Raw genomic sequence first — 22708 nt, forward strand, 5'->3', positions numbered from 1 at the left:
CAGAGGAAAACCCATGGCAGCTGTACTGCACTCATACTAAAAGCAGACTGTTATCCAAGGGTTGTTCCTTTTGTCTGTCTTATCTAATATTCATCACTTCTTGCCTAATGCTGTTTCTACCCCCCTGTTGTCGATTTTGTAAAAGGTTCTTGAGAAAAATCCTGTGAAATTGTTGTAATTTCAACTTGAGGCACGTCTTTTTATTTTTTTTCCTTAGGTGCATGTAAATGGTCACATGTCATGTTTCTTTTGGTCCTCCACTGTCTTTGTCATGTATTAAGCCAGCAGGAAGTTGTCTGTGCTCATGTTACCACTGGGATCAGAGTGAAAGTAGTTGGAATTCGGGTATGAAAACATTTCTTGTGGTTTAAGTTACAATGAATGGTGTGTGTATGAGCTGGTTTCCTCTCGGTGGCCCCTGTTCTCTATGGTCAGTCACGCCTACTGTGTTGTTGAACAGCATCATGGAGTGCATTTCAGGTCATACATATTTTCTGTGTATGTAATCTGGATGCATGCAAGGTTTTTTGAATTAGTTTTTTTTATTTAATATTTTTATAAATGCCTGAACGGAGGTCTGTGATTAACACAAGCACATGCACATTTCATTCAATAACACAAAATACATAGATTTTTTCCCCCACTTTTTCTTTTAAACTTGTCTTGAAAAAGGCAGTTGCTCTGAGGCTGTGAAAAAGTCATGTGACCATGGTATAGTTTAGCCGTATTTATCTTTAATTCTTGCAATTGTATTTAGGCTTCAAAATTCAGACAGAGTTGTTCATTTGTGAAGATTATCATGATTAACAAAAATAAGATTAAAAAAAATTGTCAGTATTCTTACATTTCTTTCATGGGTTCAAAATCATTCAACTTTTCCCACATGACATGCATAAGGCTCTGCTGTAATTTATGCAAACACTTCCTCGCTGAATGTTAAAGTTGCTATTATAATGGATGCAGTGACAAATCTTTTCTTCAATATTGTGATGAGTGAAAGTGAATCAAGAAAAAAACAAGCAAGGACTTGATTCTGTCCATCAGTTGTTGATTTGGATGTAGGCAGATGTAAATGCGAGCTTGTAGTCAATTGTTAAGGAGGATTGGGGTTTAAGCAGACTAAATGATTGGAGAAGTCCAGCATACATCACCAGATTATGAAGTAAAAATAAGGTAAAAAAACTGGATGGATGAATCCTTCACAATAAGATTAATAACGTGTTTAGAAAATAGGTGATGTTTCCATTTCTTGATGACTTCAATCAAAATATGTACTAGAAATGAGGGGTCACATTATTCTGCAGCATTTTGAATGAAATTAAGAGATCTGTCAATCCTTCATGACAACAAGAGAAAATGAGATGATCTTTTAATGCCTTTTTTTCTCTTTATTCACAGAAGTCAGAGGTGGAGAACCACATTTGAAGACTCTGAGCTGCCAGACGTGTGAATCGTAAGTAACTACTACTTAAGTATCTTCTGTTACTGAAGAAAAACCTGTGTTCAGAACTTCATTGCCATTCGAAAGGCTGTTTATTTGTTCAAAAATACAGTAAAACCATAATATTAGAAATATTGAAATTTAAAATACCTCTTTTCTGTTTTGATATAAGATGTTTATTCCTGTGATGGCAAAACTGAATTTTCAGCAGCCATTACTCCAGTTTTCAGTGTCAAACTCTTTAGAAATTATTGTAGTTTGTTGATTTGGTTCTTAAAGGGATAGTTCACCCAAAAAGGAACTACTTGAGGGTGAGTAAATGATGACAGAATTGTCATTTTTGGGGGAACTGCCCCTTTAACAAACATTTCTTATTATCGGTTTTGAAAGCAGCTATGCTACTAAATATTTTTCTGGAAACTGTGGTGCATATTTTTTCTGTATTGTTTAATAAATAGAAGACTCGGAAGAGTAGAATATATTTAAAGTAATTATTTGTATATGTCTTTACGGTCACCTTCGATTTATTTAATGCATGCTTGCTGGATAATTTTTTTTAACGCTAATGTTTTTTTTTTTTTATTTATTTATTTTTTTTCTGTTTATGGTGTACCAGACATGCTGTTGTTGCAGTTGATGATCCTGCTTTGGTTTTGTTTGAGATTTATGGGTAGTTTGGCAGTAATTAGACTCCATCAGCAAATATTGGTGGAAACTGACTGATTCCAGTGACTTGAATCTTTTCAATCAGTTTTCCAAGATTTGTTTAGATTCATTTACTGATAGACATCTGATTTGATTTTTGATTTTATTTGTTTAAATTTTTCTCTTTAATTGTCCTAAAAATAAATCTCCATGTTGGTTCTGAATCTACAATTAAATTTGCGCTTTAAGGTACGGCGCTTTGAAGCTTTAGATATATGGTACCTTCACGGTTGTTACAAATGCTTTTCAGATGAGCAGTTCATTCAGAACACTTACCACCATTTGTTGTCTTCTCCCGGATGGGATGGCTGTACCATTCACAGGATGAAAGACAGGAGGAAGAAAATAAAGGTGGAGAGACCCACCCAGTCACCCATTGTCCTTGGTGTTGAAGCAAGGAAGTGAACTTTCACACTTCCCCTCAGTGCCGGTCACAAGACCCACAGTGTGCAGCCCTGATACACTAAAGAGGGATTTTTCTGAGGGGTCGATGTTTGTTTTTGTGTGTCTGCATTTGCTTGGGGGAGTTGTGTGCTTGGCAGTTCGAGCAACTGGTTAATAATGTATGTCTCGTCACGCTTTTGTGAATTAAAGGTAAACCGATATGGTGCAGAGGGGGGCAGCTCTTTCATTGATGAATTTTTAAAGAGCTGCACTGCTAGAGCCACTGGGCTGTTTATAATACCTTGCTTTAAAAGATGTGTTGAGCTGAGAGAGGGTCCGCTGTAAATTGTAAGAAATGACAGGGGTAGAAAGAGGCTGACGGCCCCCTAATATGAAATGCTATATATCAGTGATGAATTATGCATAAGCTCTGAAGGCAGTATGAGCTGCACAGTATGATTTGATAAGCGTGTTTTTTATTTATTTAATTTATTTTTTTATATATAAATCTGCAGGCAGCACAAATAGACAAAAGAGTGTGAGTCTCTGAGGGATTCCGGCACATAGTGTGGTCTAATCCACTGCGTAAAGGCAACATGAAATCCTGATATATATATTTAAATTATAATTCTCCCCAGTCGATAGTCAGTATAATAACCTTTTCCAACTACTTTGGGGGGGAAAAAAAAAGAACCCAGTTAAAATCAAAAACTAAAATTCCTAAAGCAACTCAAATCTGCATAAAACCCCCCACCACACTAACATTATTTCACTCTTCATATTGTTTAATTCAGAAATGCATCACATTAAGGTGAAGTGCATTTGTTAATATGGTTTTGTCAACTTTTTTTAGATAATTGATAGTGTATGAGAAACAATCACAAATGAAATCACTGTTTAATATGCTGCATAATATTTGTATTCACAGGCAATATTGTATGCTTAACTAAGTTAATTATCTGTTTACTTAGAAATATGTTTGCATACATTTGCTGATACATATATTGTATATTATTCTATATTATTCATAAAGGACCATTAATATTTTAGGAAGTTATCACATACCCAGTATGCTGATGGTATAAATATCTGTTTGTAAAAGTCTTAGTTGTTCTCTGACCATTTCTAGGAAATTCTATGAAGTCTTCCTGAAGTATTCTGAAATTCAGAATTGTTCTTCTGGTCAAATGTGCACGATATATTTGTTCAATTAGGAACTAAGTGCCAAATGCAGAGTAATTTGCTGGTGACTGAAGTTACGGGTTGCATATTGAATTCTGATCAAAGACCTATAGGCTAATCAGTCTTTAAAGGAAAACATAACATAATTTTACATTTATTAAGGAAATCTAATGATCTCTGCCATAGAGATTCTGTCTGCAGTGGGTGTTCCATTATGATCTTGCTTTCAGTTATGCTTTTGCATTATTATATTATGAATGGTGTAAGATGGTGTTTTTTTTTCATGTGGAAACATTGGCATCCACATCAAAACCCATCCAAATTGCATTGAATCAGTTAAAATACACAATTTTTGGCTGATTTTTCCCAAATTTATAGTCCAAAAAAGTTGATGCTAGTTGCGGAAGTCAGAGCCAGTCTGCAGATTTCAGACTCCTTTTTTTTTTTTCTTTTTTTTTTTTTTGCCGTTTTTAGATCACTTTTGCTGCATCCCAATTAGGGGTGTAACCAGAGGCGCCATGCTCATTCAAAGTGAGGGGGCACGTGCCCCTTCAGATTTTTGAGCCTAGTAGATTTTGAATGCAGCTTCCAAAAGAGAAAAAATAGCAGATTAATATTTTCTATATTTGATACAATCACACCAGCGTGATTAAGAACGTTCAACGTGTCAAATCAACAGCTGATAAATTCAAATCTGCGTTCGCTGGCTGGCACTGCGCTGCACATTATAACCAATCACACGCGATTCTGTTGAGCTTATGAATGCAATGACCGATCAGAGGCGTTCAGATGAGTCATCGCTAAAATGCCAGTGTTTTCTTCACTCGCTCACTGACTGAAGACCTGTTTCTGGCGATCTCTCGTCAGAAACAACAAAGTGCAAATGTGTGTACGAATCTGTAAGATATTAATTTCACAGTGTAAACGGCTTCAGTGATTTTAATTAGGGATGCATCGATCCGATACTCAGGATCGATATCGGCTCCGATACTGGAATTTCTGCCGGATCGGGTATCGGTCAGATGAGACCGATCCAAATCCGATATTGTGCGTATGCTATTGTGTTATTGTTAAGCCCCACGAAAGCACAAAAACATTAGAAAGCACCATAAAGTCAAAGTCCAAGATTTCTGAAGCCCTTCCATAGTTTAATGTGAGGTACAGATGAACATTTAAGTCGTTAAATTCAAGTTCACGTAAATTCTTCTCTCCGCTGCTTCTGTCTGTCATCCTCCGTTCAGCATTCAAACTGTCACGTTCGGTTAAGACAGTCAAGACGATGAAACTCTCTCCAAGAGCGCTCAATAACTGAGATTTAAAACTGTTAAACGAAAAGGATCAATCAACTATGCACAGATTTAATAAGATACGCACCAATATCTCTTTCCTTTTGTGCTTTGAGCTTCTCTTATGCGGAGCTGCGCGCTGTGACTCCTTGCTGTTTCAAGCGCATCATTCTGCGCATGGGAAGCCATAAGCGCTTTGTGCCGCTCTCTATTGGAGTTTTTCGTATTATAATGCTTTTGCGCAATGAAAGATTATTTATAGCGTTTTTTGTTCTGTCCTATCAAGGCTATTAATAATCTAATGTATAGAACAGTAATGGAGGCAGCAACATTTATGATAGATAGGACTGCTCTGCTGCCTTCATTGTGCTATACATTTAAACGAAATGTCTTAATTTTGTAGTTTATATTTGTAAATAAATATATTTACTTGGTTTTCATTAATGTATTTTACAACAATACAAAGAGCAATGTGTAACATTTTAGCAGATATAGTCCTTCGCATATTCACTTTTATTTGTTCCCCACTAAATAATGTTATCACTAAATGTTTAGATTTGATAAAATTGTGCACTCATCATTTTTCTAGAATAAATTTTGCAGCTAAATTTATCCACTAACCTAATTTATAATATTTTTTTGTCATAGATTATGAATGGGCCTGTTTACACCTGGTCATTTCATGCGTTTTCGCTGATCGGATATCTATCTGATTTGTTAAAACGTTTCAATTTACACATGGCAACAAAGTCGCAAAATGGACATAAATCCGATCTTCAATTCCTGCGCTATATTTAAATGTAACGAAATTCACTTAAACGAAATCAAAAGATAAGCGCTGCATTTGATTAATTATCAGCTCATTTCAAGATCAAAGACCACAATAGGAGAGCACGTGGCATTAGCACTGGAAAGATAAGTTTGTCTTATACTTTTAATGAAGAGTATTGTGTTGATCGTCTGCGTCTTTCAGTTTCATTTGCGTCAGTTTGTGTTTCTTCTGAAGAGATATTCAGCTACTCGTCTGCGGTGATACGCGTTGCATTAGTGCAGTCGTATCTGACTATAATGTCATATAGCCTATAACACGGTCTTGCACGTTTATTTTTATTTTTTAAAGTAAAATTTACATATGTGGTTTCAACAACCAGATGCATTTACACATGTCCAGTTTTGTTTGGAATGTGGCCCAGAACACCTCCTGAAGTGGTTTGAGCGATCGGATTTATATTACAAAACACATGACATGACCAGGTGTAAACAGACCCTATATATTTTTTCATGTTATTTTTCATTATAATGAAGTTGTCTAATAGATTGTGTTTAACACACAGAAGAGTGACACAGAAGTATAGAAATTCTACATTGATTTAAAAAAATAAAAAATAAAAAACTGGTATCGTTGCATCCCTAATTTTAATGGGAGTTTTTGAGAGTGCTTGAACTACACTCAGTGAAAATGTTCTTTGATAATGTAAATGTTCTTTGCTCTCTTTCTGTACAAGGAAAATGTTATGATTAGTAGCCTAACTTGCAATGTTTTTATTCACATTAACTTTCAATGTTAAATTCACATTAAATAAAGTCAGTTGTATTAAAAATGTTATGGCATGACACCCATAAACAGACAGGTTTTTATGCATAGTTAATAGATGCATTATTACTTTGACCATCACCCACTATAGATCAACATAATCTATAAAGGTGAGAATCAAGATATTTCATGATATAGTTAATGCGTTTGGGGATGTTTCGAATAAAAAGATAAAAATAAATAAAACATAAGGCTGCTGTCACATGACGAATCCCCCCCCAACTCGTGCCCCCTCAAAAATGAGTGCTTCCGTCTTGACGTTGTGTGAAGAACGCATCAACAGGAGTTAGATATTTAGAGCAGTGTAGACACATTCACTTGTGCATTCGAGGCATTTTGTGCAGATAGCCTATAAGTCGTAATATTAATGTTATGTTGTGTAGGCCTATGTAGCCAAAGTAGTGTAAATTGTCCAATGAATTGTTTGCATTATATAGGCATCATTTTATTAAATTAAGGCAATAGATTGTTTGATAACACTTTACAAAGCAACCGTTTTTAAAGTCTCATTTGTTAAAGCATTGTTTAACATTTGTTATTAATAATAATAAAGCTAAAATTGAATCTAGTATTCTTTAGCATCGCTGTTGCCATGCCATGAACCCATACCCACAGCAAACAGAACCGAACCGTGGCTCCAAAACAGTGAACCCAACCGTGACATTGGTGTGTGTATAATTACACCCCTAATCCCAATTGGCCTACTTAAAACTATGGCCTAAAAGTATGTTTTTTTTTGTTTTTTTTAAGAAAAAGCACATACTTTTAAGAATGTAGCAGAATAGTACTGGCAAGCTTTGGAATGCACATAACTTCGTCATAACGGTCTTTAAGGTCCGCTCTTTTGCTTAGAATCCTCGTCCAACGTGCAATGTGTCGTGGGCAATATTAACCGCACATCGAATTTCCACCGGAAATAGTACACTAATCGGTTACCAACTTCGATTTGAGACACATTCTAATTTCGAATACTATTTACTATTTTGAAACTTTACTGTAGCTCAAATAGTAGAGCATGACGCTCTATGCCAAGATCATGGGTTCGATTCCCAGGGAAAGCAAGAGCTGATAAAATGTAGAAACTGTAACTTGAATGTAATGTAAGTCTGCTAAATGCATAAATGTAAATGTACTATTTAGGACTGATACTATGCAAATTGGCAACAAGGCACACGATTGTGTGTATTTGTTTTGATTGGAAAGACTTTAAAGTCTGGTAGTGTGTGTGTGATCCTCAGTAGTTTAGTGTATGATGGCCAAAATGGTCGTCTTTGACCATTTATAAAATCACTAAGTGTACGATTCCTAGCATTTTAAAAATCTGTTCAGATTTAAAAAATCGTGTAGTGTATTCCAGCCTCCAATGACCTGAATCTCCATCGCACAAGTGTGATGGTCAAACCCTGAACCTCTGCAGTATTTCCCTTTCGTTTTGTCTGTTCTTATATTCATTCATCTTTAATAATTCAAGCATTCCCTTTGTGGTTCACAGGAGAGGCCACTGATGGCAGCCATTTAGTCTGCACGACTCCATCGTGCTGCAGTCCAACTGTCCATTTTTAATCATCCCTGCCTGAACTTTAAAGGCCCGGGACACAGCGTTGGGCTGTTGGCGAGCGTCTGTCGGGCTAGTTTTTTGGTGTATTCCACACTTCGGCTGGTGTCGGGCTCACATAAGTAGCAATTTGCCCACTTCAACATGTTGAATCAGCATCGGTGAGAACTCTGATTAAAGAATTACTTGAATTAAAGCCAAAGTGATGAAAACGAGCAAGTAAATGAAGGCGGCACAGACATGGTCTTACCCAAGCATTCCAATATGTGAATATTTTCATAACATGAGCTGCTTAAAATAAATAGTTATCAAGATAACTGATATTCAAAATAGTAAACAAGCGCTGCTTTGTTTACGTTTCGTATATCTCAATATCCTTGTTTTGGTTTCTCTTTTTAAATGACGAATATTGATAGCTGCGGATATAGACAGTTAATTCCTCTCATGCAGGCACAGAACGCACATGTTAGTTTGTAGTCGGCTGTAGTCTGAGCGGTGTGTTCACAATTTTTGTTGCCACTAATTCTTTTAAGTCAGCTTGGTGTGTCTCTGCCTTATCCACTACACCACACCACCTCACTTGCAAGTCCATTTGTGGGTCAGTGCCATATGAGTCTCATGGATGAGACCGTTTCTGTTCTGTTGTCGTCCCAGTCATTCTGACTTCAGCTTGTCTACATCCTTTGTTCTCTGTTTGTCTTACAGCAGTCAAGTCTTCGGGGGTTTTCGGAAGAGTTCATCTCTCAGGCTCTTTACAGTAAATGTGATGTAAGATCCATGTAATTTGACTTTAACTGAGGTGTAAACACCAAACACTTGGCTATTCATCTTCATATAGTTTATCGAGAGGAGTGAATACTTGAACAGATTTATTTTTAATGTAAAATTCTTCATTTTGATTCTTAATTTTATGGCCATGCTATTATCTTACTGATGGAGCCGTGGAAAGTGTCTTTTCAATTGGCTTTTATTTTTACACTTTCAGTTTCTACTCATTTTAAAGTTTGATTTGTACAGATAAATATAGAGATTTTATTTTTTAACATAATTAATGTTAATGTGCTTTTGTAAAAATGAAAAGATTTACATTTCTGGTTTTAAATGTCTTTTACTGTCACTATACACTTATTTTTTTAGCATTTGTAATGTTACAAAAAGATCCATATTTCATATAAATGCTGTAAACTTTCTATTCATCGACGAATCCTGAAAGTATCATAGCTTCCACAAAAATACTAAGCAGCACAGCAGTTTTTAACCTTGATGATAAGAAGTGTTTCTTGAGCACCAAATGCATATTATATAGTGATCATGTGGCACTGAAGATTACAGTAGCGGCTGCTGAAAATGTGGCACTATAAAATATTTATTTCTGTGGTAATCAGCATTATGCCCCAAGTGCTACATTGATTATGACCCTGGAATATTCTTTTAAGGCACCATAGGTATGTTCTGAGACTGCAGCATTTTTGTTGGGTATTTTTAGAGCCAGAAATACACAACAATGCTTTTTAGCACACTAGGTTTTTCTCTCTCCAGTCCATTGAAAAATGCCGCTTTACTCCAGTCAGTATTCTCATTCATGTTTCGGAAACGCTGCTTGAAAACAGGAAATGCACTTAGCGAACAGCAGTTAGCCCACCCTGCCAGGCTGTTGTGGTGACAGGAAGCTATGATTTGGATCTGGTGTGCCTGTGCAGGGCATTGTTACCCTGGTTACACAGTGCTTGGTTCACAGCCCCACTAGAGGGCAGTATATACAGATGTATTCAGGTAAATGTTCCCAAACAGAATGAGGGCAGCACAGGTAATATCTAGTCAGAACTACATTACAATTCCTCCTACACTTATCATCCCTGTACTCATACTGCTTATTTCTGTCACCACTGTTATGCAATTTCTCACTCTGCATAACATACAGACTCTATTAAAACGGATCATTTAATTTTTCATTTCATTCCTCTTTTGGAGTTTTACAAACTTGTATTTTATTTTTTTTATATATAACCTCCTTGATCTTTTAATATGCATATAGTTAAGGTTTTTATGTCCATCTGTTTTTGCAATTTTAATGTTTGTTCAGAGTTTTATGCACAGTAAGACTGCATTTATTTGATCAAAATACAGTAAGATTTAATATTGTGAAATATTACAATTTAAAGTTTATTTTTAAAATATATTTATGTAAATTATTCTGTGATGCCAAAGCTTTTCTGCAGCCATTGATCCAATCTTCATGTTTTTCAGAAATCATTCAAATAACAATGATTCAGTGCTCAAATAATATAATAATATTTTTTTTTCAATTATTATCAATATTAAAATCAGTTGTTTCTCTTAATATTTTTGTGGAAACAGTGATGCATTTTTGTGGATTATTTGTAATAGCCTAGGATGTCAAATTTAATTTGAGTACTTCTCACTATACACATTGTTTCAGAATCAGAAGAGCTTTATTACCAAGTATGTTTACACACACACACACACACACACACACACACACACACACACACACACACACACACAGGAATTTGACTTGACGACAGGAACTTCCAGTGCAGAAGAAAGCACAGTGCAGACATACATGATACTTCAGACATGGATACTATAGACATTTCAGGGCAGCTTTACAGAAAATCATGATCATGATGTTAATGTTAATTATAATATAAAATCTGCATTCCTTGTCGCAATTAGCAGATAAGAGTCAGGCAATAATAGTTTACTTTTTACAATCATGCAAACAAGTCTAAAATTGTAAATGTAATGCGTCTTTGCTGAATACAAGTATTAATTTTAAGACATTAATTTGTTTCAAGAGAAAATGACTCTTTGAAATTCAATGTATTTTTGTTTATAATTGCGTTAGGTTGCACATTGTGCAGGTTTTCTGATAATACCCTGACTGTCTCGTTTCACTTATATTCATTCTTGACTACGGCAGAGTTTAAAAGTGGATTTATCGTACTTTTACAATGAAACGGTATAATATAAAGAGGAGTGATTAAATATGGGACAACGGTTCCAAGCAGGATCCACAGTTAAAGGCAATATCATTTTATTTTTAAACCCTTTTTGCTTTCCTATCGCTGTTGTCCTAACTTCTTTCCCTTCCTCCTAATATTCTGAAACATTGTTGCTGTCTGTGATGCTCTGAAATCGAACAACCTTCTAATTACTGTAAACCCGTTTAACTTTAATCCTCATTAACTGGCAGTGTGCAGTTGTAGACGATAGAGCACCGGACACGTTAATGAAATGCTCATTTATAACAAACTTAATGAGGAGAGGCAAATATCGAACGTGGCGTTCAAAGGTATCACTACTTTTTAATGGAAGGGATGCAATTAGTATTGCAATCAGTATTATTCCCCAGGCCTGGACATGGATGTGAAAAGCTGGCTCAACTTTGAAAGAACCTTTCAAACTTGGGTGAAACTTTGAAGCGCTGAATCATTTTCATGTTTTGCATGTAAATGAGTTTGAGTGATCGCCACTTCTAAAAGCGCATGATTTTGCTGTGTTAGTAGCGTCAGGTCATGAATCTTCATACAGGCATGAGATTGTGTCTCAGTTTGTGCAGGTGTTCAGATGACTCACATTGGCTGCAGCATATTGGCACAGTCAGTCTAATAAATGGCAGGTAATGATCCCCCCACCCCCCTGCTCTTGGCTCTCTCTTGCTGTTGAGCCGCCGCAAACCACTCGTTTTGATGTTGGCATTAGCAGGTGTGATTTCATGCCAGCCAGAATACCAGCTGACTGTTAGACTGAAGCCACCCATTCATACAATTTTGGCACAAGCAATTAATCAAGGGGAATCATATTTTACAGAAGGTTAGAGGCTCGTTTTGTTAAGAGGAATGCGTCAGTGGATTTCTTTGTGGCTATGATATTCTTTTCAGAACGATTCTTAAAGAATTTTTCAAACTACGTAATTTTCAAATCTTTAAGTCGATAGGTTGCTCAAACAACTAGTTGACTTGTCAGTTTTAAGAGATTAGACACTTTATTCGAGCATTCTTGTTTTCAAAAACAGCTGGATGAAGAGGAGCTAACAGAACAGAGAATTTTATTTGGAGCATGTTTTCGTTTGTTTTTTGAAGTGCTGTCAAATGATTAATCGTGATTAATCGCATCCAAAAATAAGTTTGTTTACATAATGTGTGTACTGTTAATGTGTGTATATATAAATACACACACACACACAGTATATTTTGAAAATATTTGCATGCGTATATATATTTATATTATATAGTTAATATATAAACATAACATTTTTCTTAAATCTATACATGCATGTGTGTGTATTTACAGTGGGGAAATAATTATTTAATCCCCTGCTGATTTTGTACGTTTGCCCACTGACAAAGGAATGATCAGTCTATGATTTTAATGATAGGTTTATTTTAACAGTGAGAGACAGAATAACAACAAAAAAATACAGAAAAACGCATTTCAAAAAAGTTGTAAATGGATTCAATTGATTGGTTTTGAGGCTGACGTTTAGCAACTCGAACCTTCAGCTCCCTCCACAGAGTTTCTATGGGATTAAGGTTTGGAGACTGGCTAGGCCACTCCAGGACCTTAATGTGCTTCTTCTTGAGCCATTCCTTTGTTGCCTTGGCCGAGTGTTTTGGGACATTGTCATGCTGGAATACCCATCCACGACCCATTTTCAATGTCCTGGCCCTGACGGTACATGGCCTCGTCCATCGTCCCTTTGATGCGGTGCAGTTGTCCTGTCCCCTTAGCAGAAAAACACCCCCAAAGCATAATGTTTCCACCTCCATGTTTGACGGTGGGGATGGTGTTCCTTGGGGTCATATGGAGCATTGAGTTGATGCCAAAAGTTGAGTTGATGCCAAAGAGCTGGTTTTTGGTCTCATCTGACCACAACACTTTTATTTTCTTGGTGACTATGGTCCCAGCTGCCTTTAGATCATTGACAAGATCCTCCTGTGTAGTTCTGGGCTGATTCCTCACTGTTCTCATGATCATTGAACCTCCACGAGGTGAGATCTTGCATGGAGCCCTGTCCGACATTATTTTGTGTTTCTTCCATTTGTGAATAATCACATCAACTGTTGTCAGCTGCTTGGCGATAGTCTTGTAGACCATTCCAGCCTTGGGTAGGTCTACAATCTTGTCTCTGACATCCTTGGACAGCTCTTTGGTCTTGGCCATGGTGGAGAGTTTGGAATCTGATTGATTGATTGATTGATTGATTGCTTCTGTGGACAGGTGTCTTTTATACCGGTAACAAACTGCGATTAGGAACACTCCTTTTAAGAAATGGAATTTAATCTAGAAATGGTAAACGGAATTACGTGCTAATCAGAATATTTCACTTTTGTTGTGGATACACTCTTCTCATAACAACATGCTGTCCCAGTCACTAAAACATTGTTTTATGATTTAAACATTGTTTTGTGATCATTTTATGATCATTCATTACTATCACTTTAAAGTACTTTAATATTGATGTACCCCATTTGTAGTTTTATTTATTCAGGCCATGTATATAAGTTCCAATGTTTGCATATTCTTAAAGATGACACATCATAAAAATCTCACTCTTTCCATGTTTAAGTGCTATAATCAGGTCCCCGGAGCATCTACCAACCCAAAAAATGTGAAAAAAACCCAGTAAAAAACGGGCTGCTCAGATTTTGCTCCCACCCATGACGTAGAGAGGGGATCTTATTATAATATTACCGCCCCTTAATCTGCAAGTTTCCACCCATGGCGCCACCATTTTTTTCCGTAATCGACAACGGTATACCAGTTCTAACGCAGTGGCGAAAGTTTGAGCAAAGCATGCTAACTGTTCTGTCTTTGGTTGCATTGACCAGCACAGAACACTATTTAGAGTCCTAGCCTCAGAGGACACAAAAGAGCAGTGGATTTATTGATTTATTTACTGTATATTACGCTGCTGCCACACATATCTAATATAAACATGCAATTTCTTTCTCAGCTGTTTACCTTCAGACATAACCGACTGTTTTTGTAACCCGTGTGTTTTTAACAAACTTGCTCGTATTTGACAGTTTAAGCGCAATAAGACATGAAAGACGCTTTCTGTGTGCATGCTTTGGATGTGTGTGCACTCAGAAAACAGAGTATCGGAAGCTTAAACTAATATGGTAAAAAACACGTTTTCACTGTGATTGTCATAATCAAAACCAGACATGTTAATCAAAACCAAACAGATGTTTGAGGATATAATAAATGAAAAAATAAATTATCTTTGGGGGTTTTGAGCTGAAACTTCACAGATACATTCTGGGGGACACCTGAGACATATTGTAAAAAGAGGCATAATAGGTCTCCTATAAGAATAAAAAATTCATTGCTCTCTGAAAATGTGTATCATTGATGTATAATGGTCTTAAAGTGACATTTAATATTGTTTATTGCAATTATTCCTGGGACAGTTTATTGTCCAAATAATTGACACTGTCTGTATATTTTCACCATTTACTCTGCATACTAGCACCACTGACTTAGTTAACCTCAATAGGCATAATAGAGGCAGGACTAATAGGTCTTGCTCAGCTAGTCATTTAACAGCCAATTAGTCGATGATCATGGCTTGTACCTATTTTAGACTAACCCTGCAGCGTACCAATAACTGTCAATTTGTCCATGTACAGCCTTTTCCTCTGCTGTGTTGTTCAATTCACATCGATATTCAGGATTTATTAAAAAACCCTACAGGTTATTTGAAAATCAAGGGGTGTCTGTCTTAAATTGACCTTGCGTGTCTGTTTTATTAAAGACTTTTTCCTTCATATTCAGCACACTAGCCATATTTGTCTAAAGGTCATTTGAAGTGGTTGTCTGTGAATGTAAAATCATCTAACAACTTTTATCTGGCCAGTTGCCTCTGCAAATGGTCTACAGCTTTTCTTCGCCAATAGTCTGGCACTGCTGCATTCCTGATTACAGGAAATTGATAACTCTTACCTGGAACAATAAACATTGTGTAGGTAAAACAATGGTTTGATGTTTCAGGAGCGGTTGCTACCTTCTGTCTGGGTTTGCTGATATGATTCTAACCAAATGATCCTTTGTTGTTTGTATTTCTACTCCTGACAGCCTTTTGGTTTAATACTTGATCAAAGAACTAGAAATAAACTGTCTGGTTGCTTCATCTTATGACTTGATGTGGAACTATTAGCAAATGCTTTAGTAGCAAGATTTAGTAAGAATATATAAATAAATGGTGTAGTCAAATATTATATTGTATTTTTATTTGACTTATTTTCGTTATTATTTACGCATACTTTAAGCCCTTTTTCTTGTTTAGCATTGGTGCAAAACTCACATCATACTTTTTTCAGTAAGGAGGTATGGAAAATTGTCTTTTTTTTTTTTACTGTATGGTTACAACATTCTTCAAAATATGATATTTTGTGATTTTATCATTAAGATTGGAGTGACTTTAGGGTGAATATATGACAGAAATTAAATTGAGTGAACTGTTACTTTGAGAGGCATGGCATCCAAATTGCATAGACTTGCATTACAATAAAGGTAGGACACAAGCCATGTTTATGGGTTGGGCACTTTTGATTTGAGTCAATAAAGAACAAACTAGCAACAACTCAGAACACCCTAACAAATTTTCACCAGAAAGTGTAAAACTCAAATAGTAATTTACTGTAGATCCCTTTTTTTTTTCTTAAGTGTCCCATTTGCTTTTTTAACTACCTTTCTTCTGTCACATTTTATCCTGTCATCGAACTCCTTTCACCTTTCTTTTTACTTGTTTATAGAGTAATCTGAATGTCTCTTCCTGTCCCTCTCTGTCTGTCTCTCAGTGAAATCCACACTCTCAGACCTTGGATCTCACCGGATCGATGTGAAAGCAGGGAGCTGACACAATGAAAAACAATATTCATAAATAATGTACACCGAACACAGCATGATCTTTCACCTCTTTTCTCAGTCCTTCTGCAGACAAACTATTTGCCATCATGGCTTTAAACTGTTAATCTGGAACTAAAAGAGTAATTTTGTAAGTCGTGTTAAAACAGTAGCAGGTCTTTTTCTTCTGTATTGTGTGTAACAGATAATCTAAAAAGAACAAATGCAGAGCAAGGACTTTGTTTCTTAGCATTAATGATTGATTTGGATTTTGAGGTTTGGGAAGTTGTACTCAAAAGTGGATGCAGATAAACATGAATTTGCAGGGGCAGAGTTGAAGTTGGCTAAGGGTGGGTTGCACCAACAAGGATTAAATTAAGCAAAGTTTAGAGCTAATCAAGGATTTTTTGATATGGGTTTAATTTTAAATTAAGTTGTTGCACCACATTATTTTAAACACAGATTAACAAACTATTAGAATCTTAACCTGCGATTTTAAAACCTCCGTCTACGATGAATTTTCTTTAAGAGAAATGAGAGGCACGGCAGCGCTGGCTGGCTGGCGCTCACCTCATTATCACCACTGCTGTTAAATGCTACAAATATTATTTTTTGTCGGACACCTAAATACGTGACGAATGAGTTACGGCTCCACAACGGGCATAAATCTTAAATATAAAATAAAATCTAAATGATGGTTTAATGTAAACTTGCTTATTTTTAAACGAGGTTTAAAGATTGGTGCAACCGAATTATTGGATAAACCTTGATTTAATCTAGATTTAAGCTTAATCATTATTGGTGCAACCAACCTTAAATGATTAGAGAAGTCTTGTATACGTTGCCAGAGGGAAGTCTGCCATTTTCACCAGAAGATCCAGTCATTTTGATAAATATTAAAAATCACATGCATATTCACAATAAGATCTACACTCTTAAAAATAAAGGTGCTTCAAAAGGTTCTTCAAGCGATGCCATAGAAGAACCATTTTTGGTTCTACAAAGAACCATTCAATCAAAGGTTCTTTAAAGAACCATGCGTTTCTTACCTTTTTATAATCTGAAGAACCTTCTTTCACCACAAAGAACCTTTTGTGAAACAGAAAGGTTCTTCAGATGTTAAAGGTTCTCTATGGAACCATTTAGACAAAAAGTTTCTTCTATGGCATCTTGAAGCACCTTTATTTTTAAGAGTGATAGCATGCATTTAGATTGTAGTCATGCTGTATTTAAAGTTTAAATTTAAAGTTGACTTTTTCTTAGAGGTGCATCGATCCATCAACCATTTTTCATTGGCAAATATTTGTCTCGATCCTGTAATTGGTGATTGGCCTGTCCCGCTTAAATTCAGAACCAATCTTTTTAATATTTTTTTTATTTTAATTTAACTGCACACTACTCTAATAAACACTCGCCAAGCCCAAGCACAACATAACTGCTACTAAAGGATGAGTTATTGTCAAGCAGTCAGGACTTCACACATTAAATATTGTGATTGGTATCGATATTGGCCATTCTTAGTGTTGCAGTATCGGTGACTTGGTATCACCGCAAATTTACTGATTGATACTCCACTATTGTTTCTAGCATGTTTGAGTCTCTCTTCTTTAGATACCCAAAATCCTCCAGGAAGTCTTAAAAGAATGTTTGTAGTTAATACAACTTAAGTACATTATGTAAAGCATCTGTGGCATGCAGCAAATTAGAAAATACAGATAGTCATTTAAAATCTTCTTTCAGTTTGTAGAACAACAACATTTATGTACTTACAAAGAAAGTCCTTGAAGCAGGCATTGCAGAGGTGTAATGATTTGTCAAAATGAGAATAGAATTTCTGACTAACTTTGAGCAAGGTTATATTCAATTACCATGTAAAGACAGTAAATGTAGAAACTTGCTTGAAATACCTGTACGTTCAGGGGTACTAGAATGGTACTTGTCATAACTATCCATTAAATACTGTTTACACGGAGCAAACTCCACCCACTGGAATTGCATTGGTAATGTATAACTTGACATCAGTCTTTTTAAGAAGCACTTAAAGGACAATTTAGACATCTTAACAGCTCAAATAACACAATTTTGTATGGAAGAATTATTGTAAAAGCTGCACTTTTCGGCTTTTAAACCCCTTTTCCCCATTGACTTCCAATTTAAGTGCATTAGAAGTTTTTCCAATTATTTTCTGTGGCAATTGACAGCATGTTGGAGATTCTGTTGTTACAGCTTAACTTGTATCAAACCCTTTGCATATATTTTAAATATTGTTTCTAATTTAAAATGTTACCACTCTGTTTTGTAGGTTCAGGCTTTGAGATTATTGCATTGTTCTATAAAAAATGGTGCTGGATGCTGCATGCCTTTTGATATCATTATGCCAGCCAGATGAAACCCCACTGTTGAGACTTTTTTTCTCTTTTTGTTTTATCTCTGATTGTGTCAAGGTTGGGAGAATGAGTTTCTGTCTGCGTTGCTGGGCTTTGTTGATTTGGTCTATTTACTCTGGCAACAGGGCTAAAGATTCCAGAGAGAATACACAGTGTGTAATGAATCACAATGTCAAGACTTCTTATAGTGAAGCCCCATGTTTCTGTCAGTGAGGAGTTTTACTTCAGAACCCCATTTTGGAGGAGTAAGCAAGTCTAGCAGGTGTTTGAAAGAAGGGAAATGGGTGGTAAGAAAGAGAACTATTTTAAGGCCTATTCGAGTTTAATAAAGTGACAACTTATTCACCCAATCCATTAGCGCTGAGCTTTCTCTAAAAAAACAAACAAAAAAATACACTCCTAAATGTGAAATGTACTGTGGAAGTTGTTTGCACCTAGAAGCGATAACTGCAGTTCATTTCCAGGCTACTGGAGCCGCGGACGTCCATGCATGTCCTCTGCACGCTTGGCTGATTGTACCTGACTTCCTGAACGGAAAGTCTCTTGCAGTGACTACATCTTGTCGTGGAAGCAGCTGGCATGGACTGAAAAATCGAATCATGATTCAACACATTTTCCAACAGAACCAGTACAGACTTGTCTAAGGTGGCAGTTAGAGTTCAAGACTGTGTCGGGTCACTTTGCAAAATGCAGCTGTTGTGTTCATTCATAGGACAGGTTCTGTTTGAATATTAAGGGTCTTAAATATTTGATCCTATCATCATAGATACCTGTAAGACAAGTGCCCTTTTTGATATTGACGATGAAATGTGATTCGTCCTGATTATACTTGCCTATTTTTAGTTTGCTGGCTGGTTGCCTGGCGCTTCATATTTTGCCCACCTCTGAGACACCACTGCACCTTGCAATATCTTCCCCCTCCATTCCATCAGCCAATGGGGTGATCCCTACAGTGGAATCTCTTTATCATCTGTCATATTATTCGCTGATGAGTCAGCCGATTTGCATATCTCCCACAAGGCCTAAGGGAGCCCGGTCTTTTCACTAATCGGGTTAGATGCGTGAGATTAGGTGAGGGAGCTCAACACTTTGAGAGATAAGGTTAGGATGGAGACGGACTGTCATGATGCATTTGGGCTCAAGATGGTTTGCCTCTGAACTGCCTCCAGCCGGTCTGCACCGTTATCTGTTTTTTCGTCCCCAGTTTTCCAAATAGGCTGAGTAATCATGCCTCCAGCAAGATGTTGATGCTGATCTCTCTTTACTTGACCTTTTGCTGTAAAGTAACTTTATTCGTAGTTTAAGTAATTTCTTATTGAAATCATCATTTATATGTTTGATAGACCCACTCTTTTGTATCCCTGCCAACAGTAGGTGACAAAATTGTGAACTTGCTTGGCATGGGATCTAAATACATTATTGTCAATTTGGTTTAGAAACAATTGTTAGGAAGGTTAGCATTATAATATAACTATGGCCTTATGTGGAATGAAAATACTTAATGGAATATGTGCTGTATATTTTAATTTGTTTTTAAAAATAGATTTTCAAACTATATCTGATGGCAAGCATGGTCACATTTTGGTCCACACTTCTGGTATATTCGTCACACAAAAAATGAAAAGACGAGGACGTTGCATTGTTAGATATAACATTCCACAAAGGGGTATGCTTGATGGGTACACTGCACATCTACTAATACAATACAAATCCTGCACACTGTAGAAATACAAGTAGTCCTGTGGTTGTGTTATTCTGAACACACTATAACCGTATTAAACTACAAATCCAGACACTGGTTTGTAACTGGAGGCAGTCCTGCTGTCGAGATTATTGTGAGGAGGAGAGACGGAGGGAGGGGCTTCCAGAGCTGCTGTTCACCGAGATGCTCGGAAGAGCGGGCTGTGTCAGAGCGAGGGAGGGGGTGGGAGAGAGAAGGAAGAGATGCAGCTTCATCACAAGCAATTGAGGGAAGTGCAGGGAGGGTAAGCTTGGCCTGTTTGAGAGAGATACTCTCTGACTACCTGTGCCGGAGCCATCTGAGGATCATCACCCACCTGCAGGATTTGCTGCATCTTCAGGCTCTGCATTACAGGCATGACCAAGCTTTCAGCACTTTCAGGAGCCACACAGGTATCTTCACCCTGAACTGACTGAAGGGTGGAAGACTTGATCTGGAAAACTGTGTCCTCGGTTGAACTCTCACAGGGTTGTCTTCTCAACTGATTAGATTTCCCAGGAACACCTGACGAGAGAGTCTGTGGACCTGTGGCATCCTTGGCTCTGACAAAACTTTACTTTCCATGGCAGTTTTCCTCCTGGAACTGGAAATCGCTCTTTTGACGCAACCACTTGTGACTCTGCTCCCAGTTTGTAACTTAAGCTGACAGCACGCTCCTTCAAAGTGAGGGCCGCTGATTGCTTAGAACCTCTCTTTCACTTGGGCTTGAGTCATTAGTCTTCTCTTTCAACGTTTTTTTGGTTTCTGATGAGCAAGTCAATGTGCGGCTGTGGCTGCAGCATCATCTCATCACTGATGAAGAGGCTTGGCCGCTCTGCTTGTTGCTCGGACCTGCTGTCCTGCAACCACACTTCTGAGCACCTGCAGCGCCTGGCTACTGGCTGCCCACCTCAGCACAAGGTAACCTCCAGCTAAAACCAAAATTTGTAGTGGTGTAGCAGAAATGTTTGAAATTTGCTATAAGAACTTGATTTCTACACGTTTTTGGATTTCTGTCTTGTTGTAGATTAGTTTCCGAAGCTAAGGATAGGGTAGACACTATATTTGAAATCAACAAAGCTTTGAGGATAGATGTGCTTGTCTGTTTAATGTGTTGTTTTGTTCTGTACTTTTGGTGTTGATGGTTTCAGTGACACATTTGTCATTCTAAAAACTTTCTAGTGGAAACAAATGGTGAGAGAATTTGAGGTGACCTTAGACATTCGAGTCCACTGCCTGAACACCCCATATGTTTATCATTTACAGCCTTGCTTTCATTAGTCAAACCAGACTAAGGTCAAAAAGGCCAACAGTTTTAGTAAACATGGTCAGTTGGTCCATTTGTGGGTTGCATCACAGTTCTAATTAGCTCTTTGTTCAGAACAATGTACATTTTAAGGAGCTGTTAGCAGTCTCTTGATGAAGATTTCAGTTTGTCTGGATCAGCACAGCAGCACTGACCTTGCAGTAGTGTCTCCTTTGTTATTTGGCCATTAGAGGGACTGGAGAGACCATGCAAGCACACTGCAGTAATTGATTTTGTAATGGAACCAGGTGATTTAATGGCTGTCTTGCTACCGTGACAACCGTAGAGCTGTCTTTGAACTGACATGCATTCTTAATGGACATCTGTTAAAGGCTGTCTGCAGCTGAATTTCTGCTTTTAAAGAGAGTTTTGAACAGAACAATTTGCTCGTACTGTCAGTCTTGAAAAACTCCGGCTCTGAAAAAGCTCTGGGCTGCTCACTTTGCACAAGATTGATCTGGTGCATCTTGGGAAAATATTTATGCCCAGCAAATGAGATAAAATGCTATGAAGGGAAAAAAGCTTTTGCTGCTACTCTTATATAATTCTCAATTTTGAGAAAATGGAAAATGGAGTAGGTATTGCAAGATTAACTTGTTTTGACATCAGTTATTTGGTCTCTCTTCTACAATAGGGGACAATCATTTAATTTTTCAGGGAAAAATGTGTTATTCCCACTTTCAGACATTTGATCCAACATTTATTATTAAAGTAATTAACTTTTTAGAAGTGTAGTGTGCATATTTTAAGCCTTGGTACCATATAAAAGGAAAGGAAAGGCAGAGAGGACTATTCACTTTCATGCTATTTGTCTTCCTCTCTGTGGCTTTCTGATTGCTATGTAGGCAGGTAGTGGTTTTCTCTCTCTGAGTGAGACGATGCTCCCTCATCCTGGGTAAGCCTCGTCTTGAAGGGTTGGGTTACCTCTTTTCAAACTGATCTGAATCCTTTCATAGCTCTGGTATTGATTAATACCTTCCTCAAAGAAACAGAGACTCAAGGGCAAAAAGGAGACATTAGTCTTGTATTTATAGACTTACCAGGCTGAATGCTATTGCTATTGCTTCCTGTGACTGCTGAAAAAGTATAATTACATAGATTAGCATCCTCTTTAATATCGCATATTAACACAGAACATCATGATAAAACCAATTGCTTACCTGGCAGGAAGTTTTGTTCATGCTCTGAGCCCTGTTGTGATTGTGACACTATAGGCAAATTTAATAGCTAAATCGAGTGTGCTTTTGTCACTTGTCTGTCAGTCTGAAGTCGG

General features: G+C 37.0%; 1 protein-coding gene across 1 annotated transcript in view; it reads left to right on the top strand.

Moving 5' to 3' along the window:
* The window catches only part of LOC306874081 (F-box/WD repeat-containing protein 7), a 153406-nt gene that overhangs the window by 33871 nt on the left and 96827 nt on the right, over positions 1 to 22708 (top strand). The window contains exon 2 of the mRNA XM_079423818.1: positions 1399 to 1453. The gene's annotated coding sequence lies outside the window, so the exon portion shown is untranslated. The remainder of the gene's footprint in view (positions 1 to 1398; positions 1454 to 22708) is intronic.

This window comes from Barbus barbus, assembly GCF_936440315.1.
Source record: "Barbus barbus genome assembly, chromosome: 8".
In the NCBI taxonomy this organism is placed as follows: Eukaryota; Metazoa; Chordata; class Actinopteri; order Cypriniformes; family Cyprinidae; genus Barbus; species Barbus barbus.